Source organism: Trachypithecus francoisi, unplaced genomic scaffold, assembly GCF_009764315.1.
Source record: "Trachypithecus francoisi isolate TF-2019V2 unplaced genomic scaffold, Tfra_2.0 Lachesis_group5, whole genome shotgun sequence".
Classification (NCBI taxonomy): Eukaryota; Metazoa; Chordata; class Mammalia; order Primates; family Cercopithecidae; genus Trachypithecus; species Trachypithecus francoisi.
In genome coordinates this window covers 66,367,955-66,386,668 of record NW_022681470.1, presented here as the reverse complement: position 1 = coordinate 66,386,668, position 18,714 = coordinate 66,367,955, and the positions used below count along the sequence as shown (strand labels likewise).

Below are 18,714 nucleotides of genomic sequence, written 5' to 3'. Positions count from 1 at the left end.
TCCCTAGCCCCCCACACCTCAATAGGACTGGGTGTGTAATATGCCCCTCCCTGTGTCTGTGTGTTCTCGTTGTTCAACAACCACTTATGAGTGATAACATGTGGTATTTGGTTTTCTGTTCTTGTGTTAATTTGCTGAGAATGATGGCTTCCAGCTTCATCCACATCCCTGCAAAGGACATGAACTCATCCTTTTTTTTTAATGGCTGCATAGTATTCCATGGTAAAGAGGGAATCCTCCCTAACTCATTTTATGAGGCCAGCATCATCCTGATACCAAAACCTGGCAGAGACACAACAAAAAAAGTAAATTTTAGGCCAATATCCCTGATGAACATTGATGCGAAAATTCTAGATAAAATACTGACAAACCAAATCCAGCAGCACATCAAAAAGGTTATCGACCACGATCAAGTTGGCTTCATCCCTGGGATGCAAGGCTGGCTCAACATACACAAATCAATAAACGTGATCCATCACGTAAACAGAGCCAATGACAAAAACCACATGATTATATCAACAGAAGCAGAAAAGGCCTTTGAGAAAATTCAACAGCTTTTCATGCTAAAAACTTTCAATAAACTAGGTATTGATGGAATGTATCTCAAAATAATAAGAGCTATTTATGACAAACCCACAGCCAATATCATACTGAATAGGCAAAAACTGGAAGCATTCCCTTTGAAAACCGGTACAAGACAAGGATGCCCTCTCTCACCACTCCCAGTGAGACTTCTGACCTAAGAACTGTAAGGGAATAAATTTGTATGACTAAGTTTGTGGCAATTTGTTACAGCAGCAGTAGAAAATAAGCACAACATGTTTCTCAGGACTGTAAAATCACTGCCCTCTCTCAGGTTCTGCTGAGTGGAGGAGGAGCAGGACATGGAAGAGCTTTTGGTTTAGGGACAATCTTTCTTAGGCCACAGTTAGTTAAAGTTGGGGAATGTGCATAATCAGTAGTAGACTGAGAGATCCTCCTTATGAAGAATCACTACTCCTTAAAGTTGGTTTCAAGAATATTTTTAGTTGTTTAATTGTTTCCTTCTCTTTAAACTCGGGAATGCTAGGGATCTGTGCTTACTTTGTTCATTCCTATATCCCTAGCACTTACGACCAAGCCCGGGAGATAGTCAGCCCACAGTCACTTGTTTTTGAATAGACAGATCAAATTCCAAGAGCCACAGGCTACTCTCTGAAGCTGACCTTCCACCTGATGCAGAAACTCAGGGCTAATTTTCTAATTTTCTTCTCTTCTTTTTGTGCAGGTGGTGTAGAGTTTAAAGCAATTGTCTTCTTTCCTTCACTCGGATGGTTTTTCCTTCTAGATTTCAGAAGCCTAGAATTGATGTTTCAGCACTTGGACACCCACTCACCCACATTTAAGAGAACCATGGCGCTGAAGTGGTAGTTTAATACTTGGTCTGTGGAGATATGCACACAAGTCTCTGTAGGATCCTGTTTTCAAAAGTTTCAAGAGTGCCATTGGCTGGTGTCTACAAAGAAGAGTTGCAGGATCTCAGAACAGAACTGAGCCCTGACTCAAGTGTAAGAAAGAGGTTGTCCATTGTCTTCTAGGCTCAAGTGTCCCTAGAGTCCTTTGACTACCTCCTTTCACAAAATCTGGGACCCTTGGAGGCATCTGGAGAGGATAGAGTGGCACTAGTTGTTTTGGTGTCTCTCCAAAGAATGTTGCCAGTTCCCTGTGGAATCCACCAAGGCCTTGTGGGGCTCCCAGTGGTGTCCTGTAGCAGAAAGGAGTCAAATGCCTACTCCCAGACACAGCATCACTCACTCATCTTGGTTTAAATCTTAAAGGGATAGGAGAAGAAAGAACTTTCTTGCAGATATGCTTCTTTACCACTGAAAGGAAGCAGCCTTCCTCAGAAAGTGACAACCTCCTTGTTCAAGAAGTAGAACTGAGGCAGGGTCTGAAAGAGCCTTAGGAAGAAGACTCTGGTTCTGGAGGGAGCTGGATTCTATTCTCTCCCAACTCTGAATCACGTGACCCCATAATCCTTAGATATAAGTTGAGTCAAGCAGGCTTGCAGCAAACTGTGATCACAAATAGTTAATGGAGGAAATGGTCTTGGCCAGTGCAGATAAAATTAAAGAGCTTGAAGAACACATAATGAGAGGGAGGAAAAGAAAGACTAGTTGGTAGAATAAAACCCTGCCCTAAATCTACAGAAATCTTAAATCCACAAAGGTACAGGATTATAAAACTCATCCATAAGTAACAAGGTGATCAACATAGATTTCCTTCAGCTGTGCAAGAGAGCAGGCGGATAGCTATGCCCTCTGTAGCTTCTTCCAACATGAATTTGCTGCTTCTTTTCCTGCTCCAGTTTGTCCTCATTTAAATGAAGCTGGTTATCTTTGCACCCCCTGGTTTTGCCTCTGTGCTCCTACACCAAGGAGTTGCCCATCCCTGCTAAACACAGGCACAATCCAGGCGGGAGAAGCAGGGGATTAACATTTGCATGTTGTGTCTTTGTTCCAAGAGCTGTGCAAGGGGTTTCAGCATTTATAGTCTGATGTAATTAAAAGTCATTCTCCACACCCTCTTCTCTTCATCCCCAGAAGGGATTCAGGGAAGGAAGGGCATGAAACTCATCATTGGCTTCTTGCCTGTCAGCAGCTCACAGAGCTGTGGGAGGACAGGGACCTTTTCTGGGAATTGCATTGGGCAGCACACCTCACCAGGAGTTTCTTGTTTTTGTTATTTTAAAATAAAATCGTGGGGCTAGGCACGATGGCTCATGCCTGTAATCCCAGCACTTTAGGAGGGTGAGGCAGGCAGATCACTTGAGGTCAGGAGTTCGAGAACAGCCTGGTCAACATGGCGAAACCCCATCTTTACTAAAAATACAAAAATTAGCCAAGTGTGGTGTTACATGCCTGTAATCCCAGCTACTCAGGAAGCTGAGGCAGGAGAATCACTTGAATCCGGGAGGTAGAGGTTGCAGTGAGCCAAGACTATGCCACTGCACTCCAGCTTGGGCAACAGAGCAAGACTCCACCTCAAAAAAATAAAAATAAAACTAAAATAAAATAAAAAAACAAAATCTTGGTACTAAGGTGTGAGAGATTCTGGTCACGGTTTGCCTCTGACTCTTCTACATAAATTCAGCAGCCCAAGGCTGCTACTTTACATGGACATAACTAAAGACTAGTGCTTGTAGTGGGCTGATCCCCAGAGGCAACCAGATACAAATATCCCCAATGTTTTCTCTTCTATGGCCTTCCTCTGCTTTCCTGTCTACCTACTGTAGTGGCCAGTAAAGGCACCAAGCTAATGTTAAAAAGTCCTCCCCCCCACCACACACACACGCAAAAACCCTCACATTGGATCCATAATTCAAAAAGAAAACCAAACAAGGTTTAACTACTGTCTACAAAACATGCCAACTAACTCAAAAGCAACTCAACTCTTAGTTACAGGTAAATTTATTTAGTGTGGGATGTGGGTGCATTTTAGTATCTTTGAAGTAATGCGGGATGTGACCTCTAAAATAAGCTTGCCTGAGGCCCAGGAAAGCTTTGCAGCGTTCTTGTATGTGGCTTCTGGGAAGGCTCCAGCCCCTACAGAAGTAGCTAGGCCTTCAGCGGTTTCCCCTGCACCTGCATCTGAACACTGGGTGGCAGCACGGACCTTCCTAAGCCTTCTCCTGCGGCTGAGTTTAAACCTGAGCAATTCCACCTTAAGAAAGGCCATGCACAGAACCATGCAAAAAGTGCAATAATTCTTGGATGTGGCTAATCTCTATAATTCACCCGATTGCAGATACAAGTGACAGCTGCAATAGGGGTGATGTTCTCTCATTCGCTGTGTCACCGGGATGCCATTTCGAATCTTCCCGAGATTAGAAAAAGGATTACAATTGCCCCCAGGGCCTTGCCGTGTAATTTTTATCAGTCTTGATCTGTGAGTTCCCCTGGGCAGCACGTGTGCCTGTGAATGTGTGTGTGTGTGCGCGCGTGCGCATGTGCTCACACGTGTGTGAACAGGTCCGTGGTGAGATATGAGGCTCTTGTGGACCACACAGAGGTTGTTTCAGAGGATGAATTTCCAGATTCATCCCCAACTCCAAGACTCTTGCCTTCTCACTTGTTCACTCCTTCAGATTCAGTGGTGCAGCGCCAGCTTCGTATCCACACAATCTGTGCAGTTGTACATGGCCTGGTGTTCAGCAGGTCCCTATCTTTCATTTCATATTCTGCTGTCACTGTCTTGAAATTCTTAATAATTTTTGAACAAGGAGTCCTGCATATTTACTTTGTACTGGGATCCATATATGTTATATAGCTGGTCTTACTGTGTAAAATTATGGCCAGAGGTAAAGTTCTCTCTAAGATGTCATTCTGTTCTTTCTCAGCGTCATCTCAATGACTGGCTTGTCTTAGACTTGAGAATGGAAAAAACATGGACTTTTGGTCAGATGTACTTGGATGTTGGTCGGGAGCCTGCTACTTACTGCCCATGTGACCTAGAGCACATTTGTTAACCTCTGCAAGACTGCCTCGTCCTTTAGAAGAATACAATCATCCTTTCCTCATAAGATGTGGTGAGTATGAAATGCTAGGATCCATGCAAAATGCCTAGCACACAGTAGGTATTCAACAAACATTCCTTTCTTTGCCCCCATCTCTCCTGGAAATTGGCGTCAACTCTTTCTACATTATCTCCCCTGTCCAGAGTACCCAGCCTTAGTTGGAGTTAAAGCTTGGTTTTATTTACAGTGAAGCAGGTTTAGAGCAAATGTTCAGTCTCCAACCCATCTCGCTGTGAGTTGAAAACAGTTTCTTATTCTGTTCAGGTCTCTGTGTTGAGCGAGATGCATGACCAAACTGTGGTTATGATTTCTGCACCACGGGAAAAACTGGCTTTACAGAGCCACCTACTGTTTGGGGAACCTCTAAAGAGAGCTTCTGATTGAAATGCCATCTTCAAGGAATTTCCCTTGTACTAATTAGCCTAATATGTTGCACTTGTATAATGTGTTTTTCTCCTAGGATCTGTGGATACTTGGCAAACAGCCATTAATCATGCCCTCTTACCTTGATGTCAGATGACTGCAGTTGACACATTCATCTCCCTGCCTGGATAGTGAGTTGGAGGGCTCTGGGTCCGAGGCCTGCCTCTGCTCACCATTTTTGTGTGGTCTTGAACAACTTTTCTGGACCTCAGTTACTTTATGTATAAATTGAGGTTAATAAATTATGTTTGGAAATTGTTTCTATGACTAAATCCTATGAAGATGAGATAGCCTCTAAATAGAACACTCTTTATAAAGTAGAAATAATTCCACAATGCAAAGGATGATGACAATATTACATTTTGACAATGAAGTTCAGGTTTAAATTCCAGTACTATATTGAGCATTATGCTTTTGTAGGCATTGAAATTTCCTCTTGCAAGGACTAGGATTGGATATCCAAGAGGCAAGTGGAAAATTTCTTTGACCACTAAGATGTTACTTGGCTTTAAGATAGTGTTCTGCAAACAGTCCATTTGCCCAGCACTAACAAAAAAATGAGTACACACTGGAGGCTTCATGAATTCTCACTGGGCCTTTTCAGGACATCCTTAGGTTCAAGTGACTCTGTGTCATCCCACCTATCTACCAGGAAGGTCAGGCAAACTAGGGTCACCGCTTGTAACTTGAAGCATTGCCCTGTCTTCTCATCTTGACAGTAAGCTCCTTGAGGGAAGGTCGGGGGTAAAGTAGGTATCTGCCATCGCATACTGAACATAGTCTCTGCATCAGTAGACCCTCAACAATGACTGCAATGTGAAAGGGGATGGCTGAGTTAGTCCACCACTGTCGACTTCAAAGGTTCTTTAAAAAGCTCAGCAGCTGTGTAAGAAGAAAACCATCCGGTAGTGTGTCTGTGGCCTGAGCTAAAGTCTCCCATTCAAGAACATCTTTCCTGTACCAGGCTGATGCTGACTTAGCCCTTAATCTGCAAGGTTCTTCCTTGATAAATGCAGTTACTTTTGGTGATTTGGTTAGTCTGATGAAGGATTTTGGTGATTGGTGTGGGAAACTTTATCAAAATCATACCCCACATCTTTCAAAAAGGCCAAAGTGCTATTATCCTATGAAAAATCAGAAGGCCTTTCAATATGAGCTTTGAGAGAATAAGGCTGTAGTTATGAAGTAGCTGGAGATTCTCCCTATTGAACTACAGATATGATCTCAGACTACTTTGTCATTTAATTCATTATGCTAAGTGTATTTATATGAATTTCTACTGATATATTCTTGCATGACTATATGCTTCTTAACATTTTTGAGCCTATCCCTTTCTACCAGCTTGCAGAGTTCTTCCTATAGACATCAGACAGGAGTGAAACTGATATTATACATTACTGATCGTTAAAGATCGATACTCTCTCTCATTTAATGAAAGGAGATAGCTACCTACAACATTGATTAAAAGATGAATTTAGTGTGTGTTGTGTGAGTTATAGGAAGAATGGGGGATAGACCTTAAGCCATCTGTCCCTGACTAATCAATCTGTTATGATAATTAAGGCCACAGTTTTATTTTATTTTATTTTATTTATTTTAAGTTGGCCCCTGGAAGGGAAGCAAAACCTGGAATCTCTTGGAGTTAAATGGCCTCTGAAGCAAAAGGTCAATTTCTTTTAGCCCCAGATCATGAACCCCCTTTGGCATAACACTCACTCCTCATCCTAATTGTCTTCCTTCCTGATAGGAGGCGGCTGACCTTGACTTGATCCAGGGCACTTTAACTCTGGTAGAGATGGGGATGATTATGCCATTGAAACTTTTTGCTGGGGAGAGGGAGTCATAAGGAATCTTTATTTTGGGCTAAGGTTTTTCTGAAAACTATAAAGCTAATGATCCCTAAAGACAGCTTGACTTCACCCCAGGCTTTGAATAATCTACTTCTGTTGTTTAAAAAAGGAGCCACAGTAAGTCATTTAGTCCATTCCTCTGTCTCTGTGCTGTATTTTGTATAAAAAGTTCCAGAAAGATGGAGTAATAACAATCCCCATGCTTGATAGCACTTTAGTGTTTACCAAGCATTTTACATACATCATTTCATTTATTACTTTCCACAAATACTTCAAATTAGTTATTACTATCTCCATTTTACAAAGCAAATTGAAGGTCAGAGAGGTTGCAGCATGCTGAAAGTCAGGCTGCTTGTAAGAGCCAGTGCCTGGGCATGGACCTTATCTAATGTCCTTTCTACAACATGACTGCACCAGACTGTCTGGTGGATTTAGGCTCTTTCCAGGCAAAAAATTTCCACCACTTCCTATTAGGTCCCCTGGCCCTCAGAGATGCCTAACATCGATTTCTTCTTCTGTACCTAAACCCATAACTTGTTCTCTTACCTAATTCAAATAGGTTTCCAATCTTTAAATAATAATCTTAGACCAGCCTCAAGTTCAGAGGAGCTGTTTTCCTAGTCCCATCTTCTCAATGCTGACTACTTCAAGCTGCTTTAGCTCTTTCTTCTCCTGCTTTGGAGTCAATCAATTCTGCTACTGGACAAGTCATTTAACTGGCATATAGTTTGTCGCCTGCAACAGGAGGATGATGCCACCTCTCTTACAGGATGATGATGAGAAAATTAGAAAATGCATGTAAAGTGCACATATGAAATGCACAATAAATTAATATGCTGTACTTACATTTTTTTTCCCTGATCCTACATTTCCTTTACCTTCCTCTCTGGCTTTCTTGTTGTCCTTGAAGATAACCAGAGAAATGACACACTCCCCATTTAAGTGTGTAAATTGATAGCCTGGCACTTTTCTAGGAAAGGGACTCTATTTGGACAAACTTCTCCGAACAAATCATGGAGAGAATCCTGGAAATACTTGAGGGGCTCCTCAGAGGTTAGCAGTCTCTCTGCTGACTCAGTGCCTTGTATTCTTGTATCATCCACATGCACCAATTATGGGCCTAAAACATAGCCAGGAGGCATCACCTAACAGCATTTGATTTATTAGTTTTATTAAACACAGATGCCTTTAATGTGGAGTTGTTTGTAGCTTGTGCTGGATTTCTAGCTACTTTATCGCATCTATTGGCCAATGTATGAATTATCTTCAAAGGACACGGCTTTTGCTTTTTATCACACTTTCTCTCCAACTACCAAGGAAGAGGTCACTTGGGAGACACATCCTTTCATGGCAAGAAAGTAGCCTCGTAGATCAAACGTGTGTTTGTTCTGGAATGGCAAAGCAGCCAGGCCAGGCCTAGAGGAGGGGCTGGCATCGCTCAGAAATGCTCATCAATCACTCACCAAATGGGACTCATGGAAAAAGGCTTTGTTGGGGGATGAGTCTCAGGAATCAATTTAGTGGAGGGAGGGAGTGTGGTGCAGTAGGAGGTGCATCCGCTCTGGGACCAGATCAGGTTTCAATTCCTGTATTTGCAACATACTAGTTTTGTGTTTTTAAGGCAAATTATTGAACCTGTCTGAGCTCAGAAACTGTATCTATAAACTGGGGTTCATACTGGCTTCCTGCTAGCATCTTTGTAAGCACCGATGAGATCATCAACCAGTATGCATTCCCTTCCCCTTCCCTTGATAATTACAGCCTCAGCTGAGGGTCTAATGTTGAGGGAGGTGGAGAGTGAAAGGGATGTTGGTGGGAGGGCCAGGAGTCTTTGTTTCACTGCAGTTTGATGATTGTATTGTGCCGAGTCCTTAAAAAGATAAAAAGCCTTTCCTGCAACTTGTATTAATACTCACCACATATTTCATTCTTCCATTTCCCCTATTATGTTCTAAGTTGCATGAAAAGAGTGCCCTGTTTTTATTCATCTCTGACTTTCCTGCAACACCTGTCACACAGGGCAGGTGGTCAGAAAATGTTTTTGAGACAAAGTCAAATGGACTTTTTTTCCACCTCTGTGATTACGGTATTTTGCTTAGCTTCTGTCTGGCCCAGCAGACTTAGGAGGAAGGTTCTAAGGGTGTTGGCCGCTGGTATTAGCTTTTGAATTATAGGCAATAGCTTTGTATTCTGAGGGAGAAAAGTCAAAAACCACTGAATGGTGACTAAAGAGACCAAGGGTCCTGGCCTCATATGAGTGGGCATGAGTTCTGGTTTCGCATGAACTTGGGAAAGCTATGTTAGCTCTCTGAACCTCAATTTGCTCACCCATAAAATGGGGATAATAATGGTATCTACTTTACAGGGTTGTGGTGCAGATTAAATGAGTTGCTATCTTTAAAACCTTAGAATAGTGCTTGGCTGTAGTGAATCCTTTTTGTGTTTGTTTATGTCACTACTACTATTATTTCTAACTAGTTGTATGATGGGTAGAGCAAGGTGAGCAAGGCTGAACTCTGAGAGCTATACTATTCTGTGGGCTTTGATGAGCTCAATGGAATAAGAAGGAACAAGAAAGGCAAGACAAGGCATAACTTGTGAGTGAGTGGCCTGAATCTCAGTCAATCTTCTCTGGTGCTGGGCTCTGAACCGGGGTGGGAGTGAGTTCATGATGGATTTGGGGTGTCCAAGGGAGAGAATACAGTCATGGGTTCTTAGTTTCTGTTTCTGATTGGACCAGTAAAGTCTCTTCCTCATCCCTCTTTTCCACTTATCACTAGAGGCAGAAACTAAAAGCCATGGCTTCAGGCTGCTAAAAGCCTAAAACAAAACAAAACAAAATAGAACAACAACAACAAAATAAGATGAGTTGGACAAGCATGATTTAAATCTTGGATGATAATATTTGTCCAGGTAGTTGCTTTTCCTTTGGGTTGGAGGCTGACCCAAGCAGAGTCAATCCTGCGATACTCTTAGCAGATAGCTCTTCTGGCTTACAGAAAGCTAATCGCATAAACACAAGGAAAAATTCCAACCCCCCAAAATTGGAAATAAAATTCAAAGTTGAGAGTCGAGGTGGGAGCTCCTATCTCAGGAATTTTTAACTCAAAGAGTTAAAAATCTGGAGGCTGAGGCTTAAACTTGTGGCAGGAATTATTCAGGTTTTGTTATTATTCCAAATAGTCTTTTACCTTCAGGGGAAAATGGAGCTGCAATAGAAGTGTGAGCTTAGCTGTCATTTCTGGCCTTTAGCACACTCTGTCATCAAATACTTAATACTTTGGTAAATATGACTCGGTGGTATTGGGTGGTGGGGGCAGGTGGGGTTCACAAAGCTTCTTGCTTCGAGCAGCAACTGTCTTCTGGATGGATAAACCCTCAAAGGAATAGCAGAATTTGATACCTACCATAGAGCTATGGAATGCAGCCCTAGGAGAAACACCTACCATAGAGAGCAGTACTTAAAACTTTTGTGGGGTGGGGTAAGAAGGTGGGGACAGAAATAAAGCAATTTATTGCTGGCAAAGGAATGTTTTTCTTCCATCAAAAGTAGGATTTATTGTCTGTCTAATGCGTGACATATCCAGATTGGAAGAGTGGTATTTTGCTGAAGATGCTTTTGCCTGGTGAATCCACTCAGGACACAAAATTATTTAAAATAGTAAAATAAACATTGTGTCTTCTTTACAAAGAATACATGCTATTGAAGAAAAGTCATGCATGAAAACATAAGGAAAAATTAAAGCTTTTCATCATCTGACCATCCAAGATAACCAACTAGCATTTTGTTACAATTTTAGGTGTTTTCTGTAATTTTTAAACATAGTCCAAAATGGCACATTAACATTTTAATTCTAACTTTTAACTATGAAGCATAAGCATCTTCATGTTGCTAGAAATGTTCATAAAGTGATGATGATGACATTATAATATTCTATTTCTGTGCTTGAATTTGCTAAACTATAATAATGCTGGTAAACATTTCATGTCACTTCCTATGTGCCAGATACTGTTCTAAGTGTTTGACACTTTAATGTATGTCTAAGTGTTTGACATACATTAACTCATTTGATTCCCAAAACCACGTTGTAAGGCTTGTACTGTTAATATTCCCCATATTACAGAGAAATAAATTGAGAGGTTAAGTAATTGCCAGTGGTCACTTGATTGTTGAGTGATGGGGTCAAGATCTGAACAAAGATGCATAGTGCTCTATGGACGATTCATAGCCCGTCTATGCTATTCAGTCACTGTACTACTGTAGACCCTCAGATTATGGCTAATTTTTTAAGTGAATAAAACTTTTTTGAAGGATGTGTTCTCTTTCCCTTACAAGTGACAACTTGGGGCACTGGGTCCAGATTGACCCTTGGGGTTGGGTGTAGAGATGACAGGGTGCTGAGTCTGAGAGATAATTTGGGGAACAAATCTCAGCACAACACTCCAACTATGGTGGCAGAGTCAGAATTAGAACCCTTATTTTCTGATTCTTTCCTAGTCTGTTTCTTTCTAATGAAGAAAAGCAATGTAATCTTTTGAAAGATCAATGTCTAGGATGAGCTTTTGTGGGCAGAAACTATGGCTTATTAATTATTGAGTATTTTCTCCCTATTTCCATATTTATAGTCTTACTTAGCAAATATCGAGGTTTTTAAACAGCTTTTTAAGTATTGGGAAGGGATTTCACATCCTTCTCTTTGCCTTGTACCATGGCAGTAGGACGATTTATCTGACTGGGAGACTGGATGATAGGCAGGGGCACAAGGATGGACTGACCCCTTGCAGGCCTTCTCAGCCCTCTGCCGCTGCCCTTCAGCAAGAAGGTCTAGTTGTCCATCTGTCTCTTGGGCCTTGAGATCTTTAACTCAGGAAGACATGAGGCAGTCAGCTCTTCAACTCCCTCTTCCCCCATCTGAACCCTATGGACTGAGTATGAAAGAAAGCTGTAAGGAGCTGTATTTTGACCACAAGTCTAAGATTCTCCAATCTTGTTTCACCAACAAATAAATTTATACTTGGATTTCCTTATACTTCTAGGGCCTATTTCTCAACTGGTTTAGAATCCTTAGAGAGAGGCATATGATTAAAAGTTCTTTTTAAACTCAGCCTTGATCTTTATGCGTTAGAGACAAAAAGCATTATGTTGGTGAAAAAGTAGTTTTGCCATTACGTTTAATGGCAAAACCCACAACTACTTTTGCACCAACCTAATATTAATGGGAGAGTCACAGTTCCCCTTTCCCCCCAGACCCCAAACACTTAAAAGAATACAGTCTTGGCATGCTCAGCTTCTCCCGCCTCTCATTCTCTAGGAAGGTTTCTACCTTGTGAGATATATTACTGAGGCCCAATTCTTGGACTTCTGTGACACAGAATTCTGACAGTGAGTGGTGAGAGACCAGAAGGAGAAGCAAGGATGAAGGGGTTGCATATAAAAGGACAGATTTACTCATGGGAGGAATGAAAGAATAGAGACAGAAGAATAGAAGAAGAAGGAGAAAAGTCAAGAGCTCACCCAGACAACCAGAATGTCTTCTTGAGGAAAGGATTCAGATCAGCTAGGGCATGCGGGAGACAGTTAGAATCAGAGGAATTTTTACTGGGGGCTGTGAATTGGGTTCCTTTGACATTTTTATTGAAAGAGACTCTGATAAACATTAAAATTCTCAAAAAACCTAAAGAGACTGGGTTTCTTTGAACATGAATCTAGTTGAAGACTGGGCCATTTACTTACTGGGTTATATACCTCACCCCAAATGTTAAATCTAACTTGATAGATGTGATCAAATGGGAAATGGAAGAAATGCCCCAAAGTATCCTGAATCCTGGGATGGGTAGGTGTGGATATATTCAAGGGCTGGGGTCAATCCTACTTTGAACCTATGCTGTTTTATCCTAAAACTGGGCACCTGGGGAGACACCCTCAATGTCTCCCTGGTGTCCACTTGTATGAGATACTGAGGATACATTGGGAGAGATTATGTCCTACAGAAAGAAGAAAGAGGAGTATAAGCTTGGTCTGGGACAATACCTCAATGAGGAAGAAAGGGAAAATTCTGATACCTATTCCTCAGGGTCCAGATTCTACAATAAATTCAATACAAGAAGGGGTGTAACAGAAAGCTCTGCTTCACTGGTTGTCACCAGCACCAGGCAACTTCAGAGAGTCCTGGAGCACTGCAACCAGCTTTGGCAGAGAGATGGTGTGAGATCTGAGGCCTCTTCCCGAGGATCTGCACCTCAGTCTCAGGTGTCTCTGGCTGCAGCAGTTGTCAGAGAGGAGCTCAGAGAATCAGCAGACACCACCTGCAGTTAGAGAGATGTTTGTGATCACATGAGGACAGAGGCACAAAAACTCTGTTCTGTGACTGCCGTAGAACAGGCTAATGGAGTGTGAGCAACACAGCTTACTGTTTTGTTTGTTTGTTTGTTTGTTTTTGAGACAGAGTCTCACTCTGTCGCCCAGGCTGGAGTGCAGTGGCGTGATCTTGGCTCACTGCAACCTCCACCTCCCAGGTTCAAACGATTCTCATGCCTCAGCCTCCCGAGTAGCTGGGATTACAGGCACAAGCCACCACGCCCGGCTGATTTTTGTATTTTTGTAGAGATGGGGTTTCACCATGTTGGCCAGGCTGGTCTCAAACTCCTGACCTCAAGTGATCCACCTGTCTCGGCCTCCGAAAGTGCTGGGATTACAGGCATGAGCCACTGCTCCTGGCCTCACGGCTTACTTTTATTTTTGTTTTACCTCTGCACACAGGTCAGATATGCCTTATGTTATCTCACTGGGATGAAGGAGGGAGAAGCTTTCAAATAGGTGTCAGCTGTACAGCAAAAAGTTTTGAAGAAGTTTGGCAGGAACCCCAGTTAGCAGTTCCATCTGAGTTCCTGACATCAGGTTGGTGATATTTGGATTCTAGGCCTAGGCAGATGGACCATTTACCACATGTCTGTTTTTCCTGGCTCTTGTTTTCCAACAGCACTTGCTAGCTTGGATCAGGCTATTAATGGATCTGACTCCTAGGCACTCAGCACTTTACACAGATAGGCATCCTTACACATGCGGTTTCTGGTTATTGTAAGGACATGGAGGAGTAGAGGAATGAAGTCCTTCTTCTCTAGTCAAGTACGGTACCTAAAGCAGGCTTGGCTTTGCATTGGTGCTGCTGGCACGGATCTTCACAAGACTCTCAGTGCTACATGGACACTTGGCAGCACATTCTGTGGCAGTGTGGGGTGGTAAATAATCAAAGATCCCAGCCCTCACCTTTAGAAGCTGGATTTCAAAGTGGGAAATCCAGTGGGAGAGAGGAGGGTGGTCACTGAAAGGTTTTGAGTTCATCTCCAAAACCACAAGGCAACAAATTTAAATACAGATGGTACACACTGGCTGCTAGGGGGACCACACTGAGTAAAAGTGCACTTTGTTCCGAAGAGTTAGCGGCATGGTTTAGAAGAGAAACAAAGACACACATGTACAAGTTAAATCTCCATGAGAACTTCCAGAACAGACAGCGCTGACAGCAGGCTCCATGGCTCTCTCTGTTTGTCTCGTGCTGACATTGGGTCCTAGATTGTTGAGGCCAAACCTGGCTTCGCAAGGTTATCCTCTTGTCAGACCATGTGCACAAGCAATATGTCTGCATTTGGGTTGGGCAATTATGGACACTATACTCATATGTCCCTAGGCAAGTACCCAGCTGTCCTAAGGTATCATTTCCATATAAGGAACAACAGAAAGTTGAATAAAAATGCAAATCTAGCTGATTTACTGGGTTCTTGATGTTACTGCTGACAACAGTTGCCCAGTGGTCACATCGTTCAGGAGGCAGGGCTCAGCTCTCTTTAATGTATGCGGTTGGAACTTGCTGGAAATCAGTTCCTTTGTGCTGTGGTCTTGAGATTCCGTTTTCCTCCAAGGCTCAGATCAGAAGGGGGAGGGGGTATTAAACTTCATCCCAACTCTTTGCTCACACAAAATAATTACAAGATATCTGTGCTTTTAAATCAGGAATATCAGAGCATGGGGTAAAGGAGATTGTGAGAATTTCCTAGCTTAGACTACTTGAAATGTCTGGTGAAGAGTTTCAGATTCTGAAATAGAGAGGAGTTGACACTTTGCTTAGGTTCGGTGGAAATGTAGCCTTCTGGGCTTCTGGAAAAAAGTCTCAGGATCTTACAAGCAGACTTTATATCAACATTTGGAGTTGTGAGAATGAATCAGACAAACACGGACCAAACGTTCCTGGAAAAGCAGAGGGACTGAAAATGAAACTGCAAAGTGTTTTGGCAGTTTGGGATTTTGGAATAATATTAGCACTCTCCCACCCCAAACACCACCACATAATTGACTGTCTGTATCTGGCTAGTATTTGTTTGTTTCAGATACAAGTGATTTTGAAGCCTATTATGTGACACACTTCCCTTGAAATGCTTCCTCCCCCAACGCCCGCTTTTTTTTTTTTTTTTTTTAATTTGTGAAGGGTGTATCAGATACAGAGTTCAGTCCATTTGGAGAGTGATTCTGGTTTTATATCTTTTCAGACACCTGCCGCCAAATCAGAGCTCCCAAGAAAGGGGCCTGTGCTGTAATACACACAAAGCCTCATTTCCTGGCTTTGGTACCAGGGCCCCAGAAGTGAAGGAATCAGGAAATTCAAGAGAGGCTGCCTTCTTAAATCAGATATCCATTCCAAGCTTTCCTGCTCAGATGGGTGGGTTATTGATTTTTCCCCTTGCCAGAAGATGACTTGTAATCTGGGAACCAGAGGAAACTGTATTTACTTTAACATCTGCACTTAATGCAATTGTGAGTCAGAGCCTGATGGGCTTATTGTCTCCTTTATTCTAAGAGGGCCAGTGTCAGACCAATCTAATGTTGGGTGGAAGTGATCAAGCTGCTCCATTAGCTGGATAAATTGCACAAAGGCAGCCTCATATTAAGTTCCCTAGAGCAGGAGGGAAGACTCGAGAAGGTCTGAGAAGGAAGATGTCAGGTTGTACAGGAAACAGACTCTCAGTGAATCTTGAGAGTCGGGCACATGCTGCCTTCTTCTACCTCTGCAATGGGAGACTGTTGACTCAATTAGATTGCTCAGTGGTCTGATGATGCAGCTATCACAGCTAGCGTTCCTGAGTCCCGTGGCTGGGCGAAAGGTGGTGGAGGCGGGGAGGACCATAGGAATTTATCTGAGTTTCCTGTTTTATTTTTCTCTCACCTTCTTTTCCACCTTCTCTACTTTTCTGTTAGGAAACTGAGGGCACCATCTCCAACTTTCTCAGCTCCTTTGCTGTCTCCACCTGCCTTTTTGGACCTGTATAGATTTCTCTTTTCCATTTGGAAATCACACATTATTGCTATCTACACATTGTCACCAAAACCAATTTGTGCAAACTAACAGGCTTATCACCAGCGCCGCTGAAATGAGATTAAAACTGCTTCCAATGAAACAGATAAAAACCAGATGAATGAAGCCCGCTAATAAGACATTAAAGATAATGACGAGAATGATTAACTAGCATGATATATTGAGTAGTTATGAGACGTTGGATGCCCAGGATCAGTAAACTAATAAAAAAGAATCTACCTTTAATTCCTTTCAGTCAGCGAGATATAATCACATCAACATTATGACTTTTTGGTTATTTATCTGTGAGAGCAATATCACACCTTTCCACCAAATTGTTCAAAGCTTATTAGTGAGAAGAAAAGAGAGAGTGAGAGAAAGACAGAGAGAGAGAGAGAGAGACTGAGAGAGATTGCCTTGGGAGGGGGAATCTCTTCTCATTTCAGCTATTTAAAAATAAAAAGGAATGCGGGTACCCTGCTTGCATTTACACACTGATTATGCAGACAGTCTCTCGTTTACGTTTCATCTCTGAGAGTGGCCTATTCATAGCCAGACTGTTTTACATTACACAATCAGTCAGTTATCACATGATCAAGTCACATCAAGACAATCTGAAAATTACATTTCTACTGGGCAATATCTTGAGGTTGGCCAGGGCCACCACCACCCTGGAGGCTGGAGCTCTTTTCACAGTTGCGGGGATCCCTTCTGGTTATCCTTCAGCTGGATTGAGGAAGCAGCATGAAAGAAAGCTTCACTTATCATTCACTTAGGATTTCTCAGACCTTACTGTGTGACAGAGCCAGGGCTATGCTCCAGGAATACAGGCAAACAGAAACTTGGTTTGGCCCTTGAGGAGTCCACTGTGGTGGTGCAGGGGAAAGTAAGGGAAAAAGGGGAAGACAAGCAAACAAAGGTGATAACAAGTAAACAAATCCATGTGACAAATGACTGTGTTACTACATAGGGCCATGGGTGCCTAGAAGAGGGAATAACTCACTGGAGAAGTCACAGAGGGCTTTCCAAAAGAGGAATCCTTTGAAGCAGGTATGAAAGGAAGAGTGGGATTTTGCTAGAGAGAGAGAAAAAGGTCAGGGCAGAGATGAAGTATGTGAACAAACAGCCATGAAAGGGACAACTGTGTTGCGGGAAGAAACACTTGGCGGGGAAGAGCAGCCTGGGAGACCCTGGCAAAGGAGTCTGGGGACAGTCAGGAAGGACCCTGCATTTCATGCGGAAGTTTTCACGTTTTATCCTAAAAGCTGAGCCGATCCATTAATACTTTGTGAGGATAGCTACAGGATCAAACCTGTGCTTTGAAAATAGAACTTTGGTGAAGCAGTGGAGAACGGATTAAAGGCAGAAGAGAATCGTGTCTGAAAAAGTCTGCCAGGACCATGATGTAGTGAGAAAAACACAGACAGGGCCAAGACAGGTATGCATCGGTACCTGAACTCAGCTGCTAACTAGCCTTGCCATCTTGAGTAAAATCATCTCCTGAACTGCAGTTTTTCCTCCTGTAAATCCAGGATAGTAATACCTGCTTCCTGAGGTTACTGGAAAGATTAAAAATAATGTAAAACAAGGCCCAGGTGTCCAACATATGATAAGCACATCACACACAGTAATAATAATTCTCAATTAAGCACTGTGGTGGAAGGGGAGGAAGGGACGGAATCGGGGTCAGTGGTAGCAGGGCGTGTATGTTTATGTCTGCATGTGTTCATCACTGTTAGGAAAACTGGTGAATAAAATGATACAAAATATGATGTTATGTTGAGAACAGAAGGGAATCTGGAATACAAAATACTTGTTCAGATATTTGAGCCTTTGATGTACTTTGTCGAATAAAATTGCATGAGTTAGACATGTTTGCAACATAGGAGAGAGCCAGCAAGTTATAAATAACACCCACTTCACCTATCTCACAGGGCAGCTTCAAGGACTCAAAACTGATTGTGAGATTTCTTGATTACTGAGAATGTCAGCTCCATGAGGATGACAACATGTTTACTATTGTATTCCTCATGCCCAGAACTCATGAAAATAAGTATTTATTGAATGAATGAGTGCAAAAATGGTGGAAAGGTTAATTCAACTATGAGCCAATACAGTCAAAAATACAGTTTCAGTCTTTCTCTCCATTCCCCTCACCAACTACGATTTTTACTCATGACTTTCAAAACGTAACAAAAATTACTGAATCCCTCTAAATATCGCTGGCTTCTGTATGCCACGTGTATAGAATGAGGTACTTAGTATATAGTGGTGAATGAATAATACAGACATGGTCTTGTCCTGAGCTTACAGTGAACATGGGCAATTGAGTCTCATGAAGGCTTTCAAATGTGTGAGTATCTTTCCCTCTCTGCCCTGTACATCACTATCATTCAAGGTGAGATTTAAATAAAGAATAGATGTGCAAAGATACTAGGTAGAAGGCTGTGTGATGGATGAAGGAGGATGCATCCTGGGGTCGCATACATTTGGGTTTGCCATCTCACTCCATTGCTTACTATATGGGAGAGTTTGAACC

General features: G+C 42.3%; 1 long non-coding RNA gene across 1 annotated transcript in view; it reads left to right on the top strand.

Moving 5' to 3' along the window:
• LOC117075188 overlaps positions 1-5,236 on the top strand; it is a 34,530-nt gene extending 29,294 nt beyond the window's left edge. The window contains exons 2-3 of the long non-coding RNA XR_004433875.1: positions 4,379-4,567; positions 5,016-5,236. This is a non-coding gene — a long non-coding RNA (uncharacterized LOC117075188). The remainder of the gene's footprint in view (positions 1-4,378; positions 4,568-5,015) is intronic.
• Positions 5,237-18,714: the final 13,478 nt, after the last annotated feature.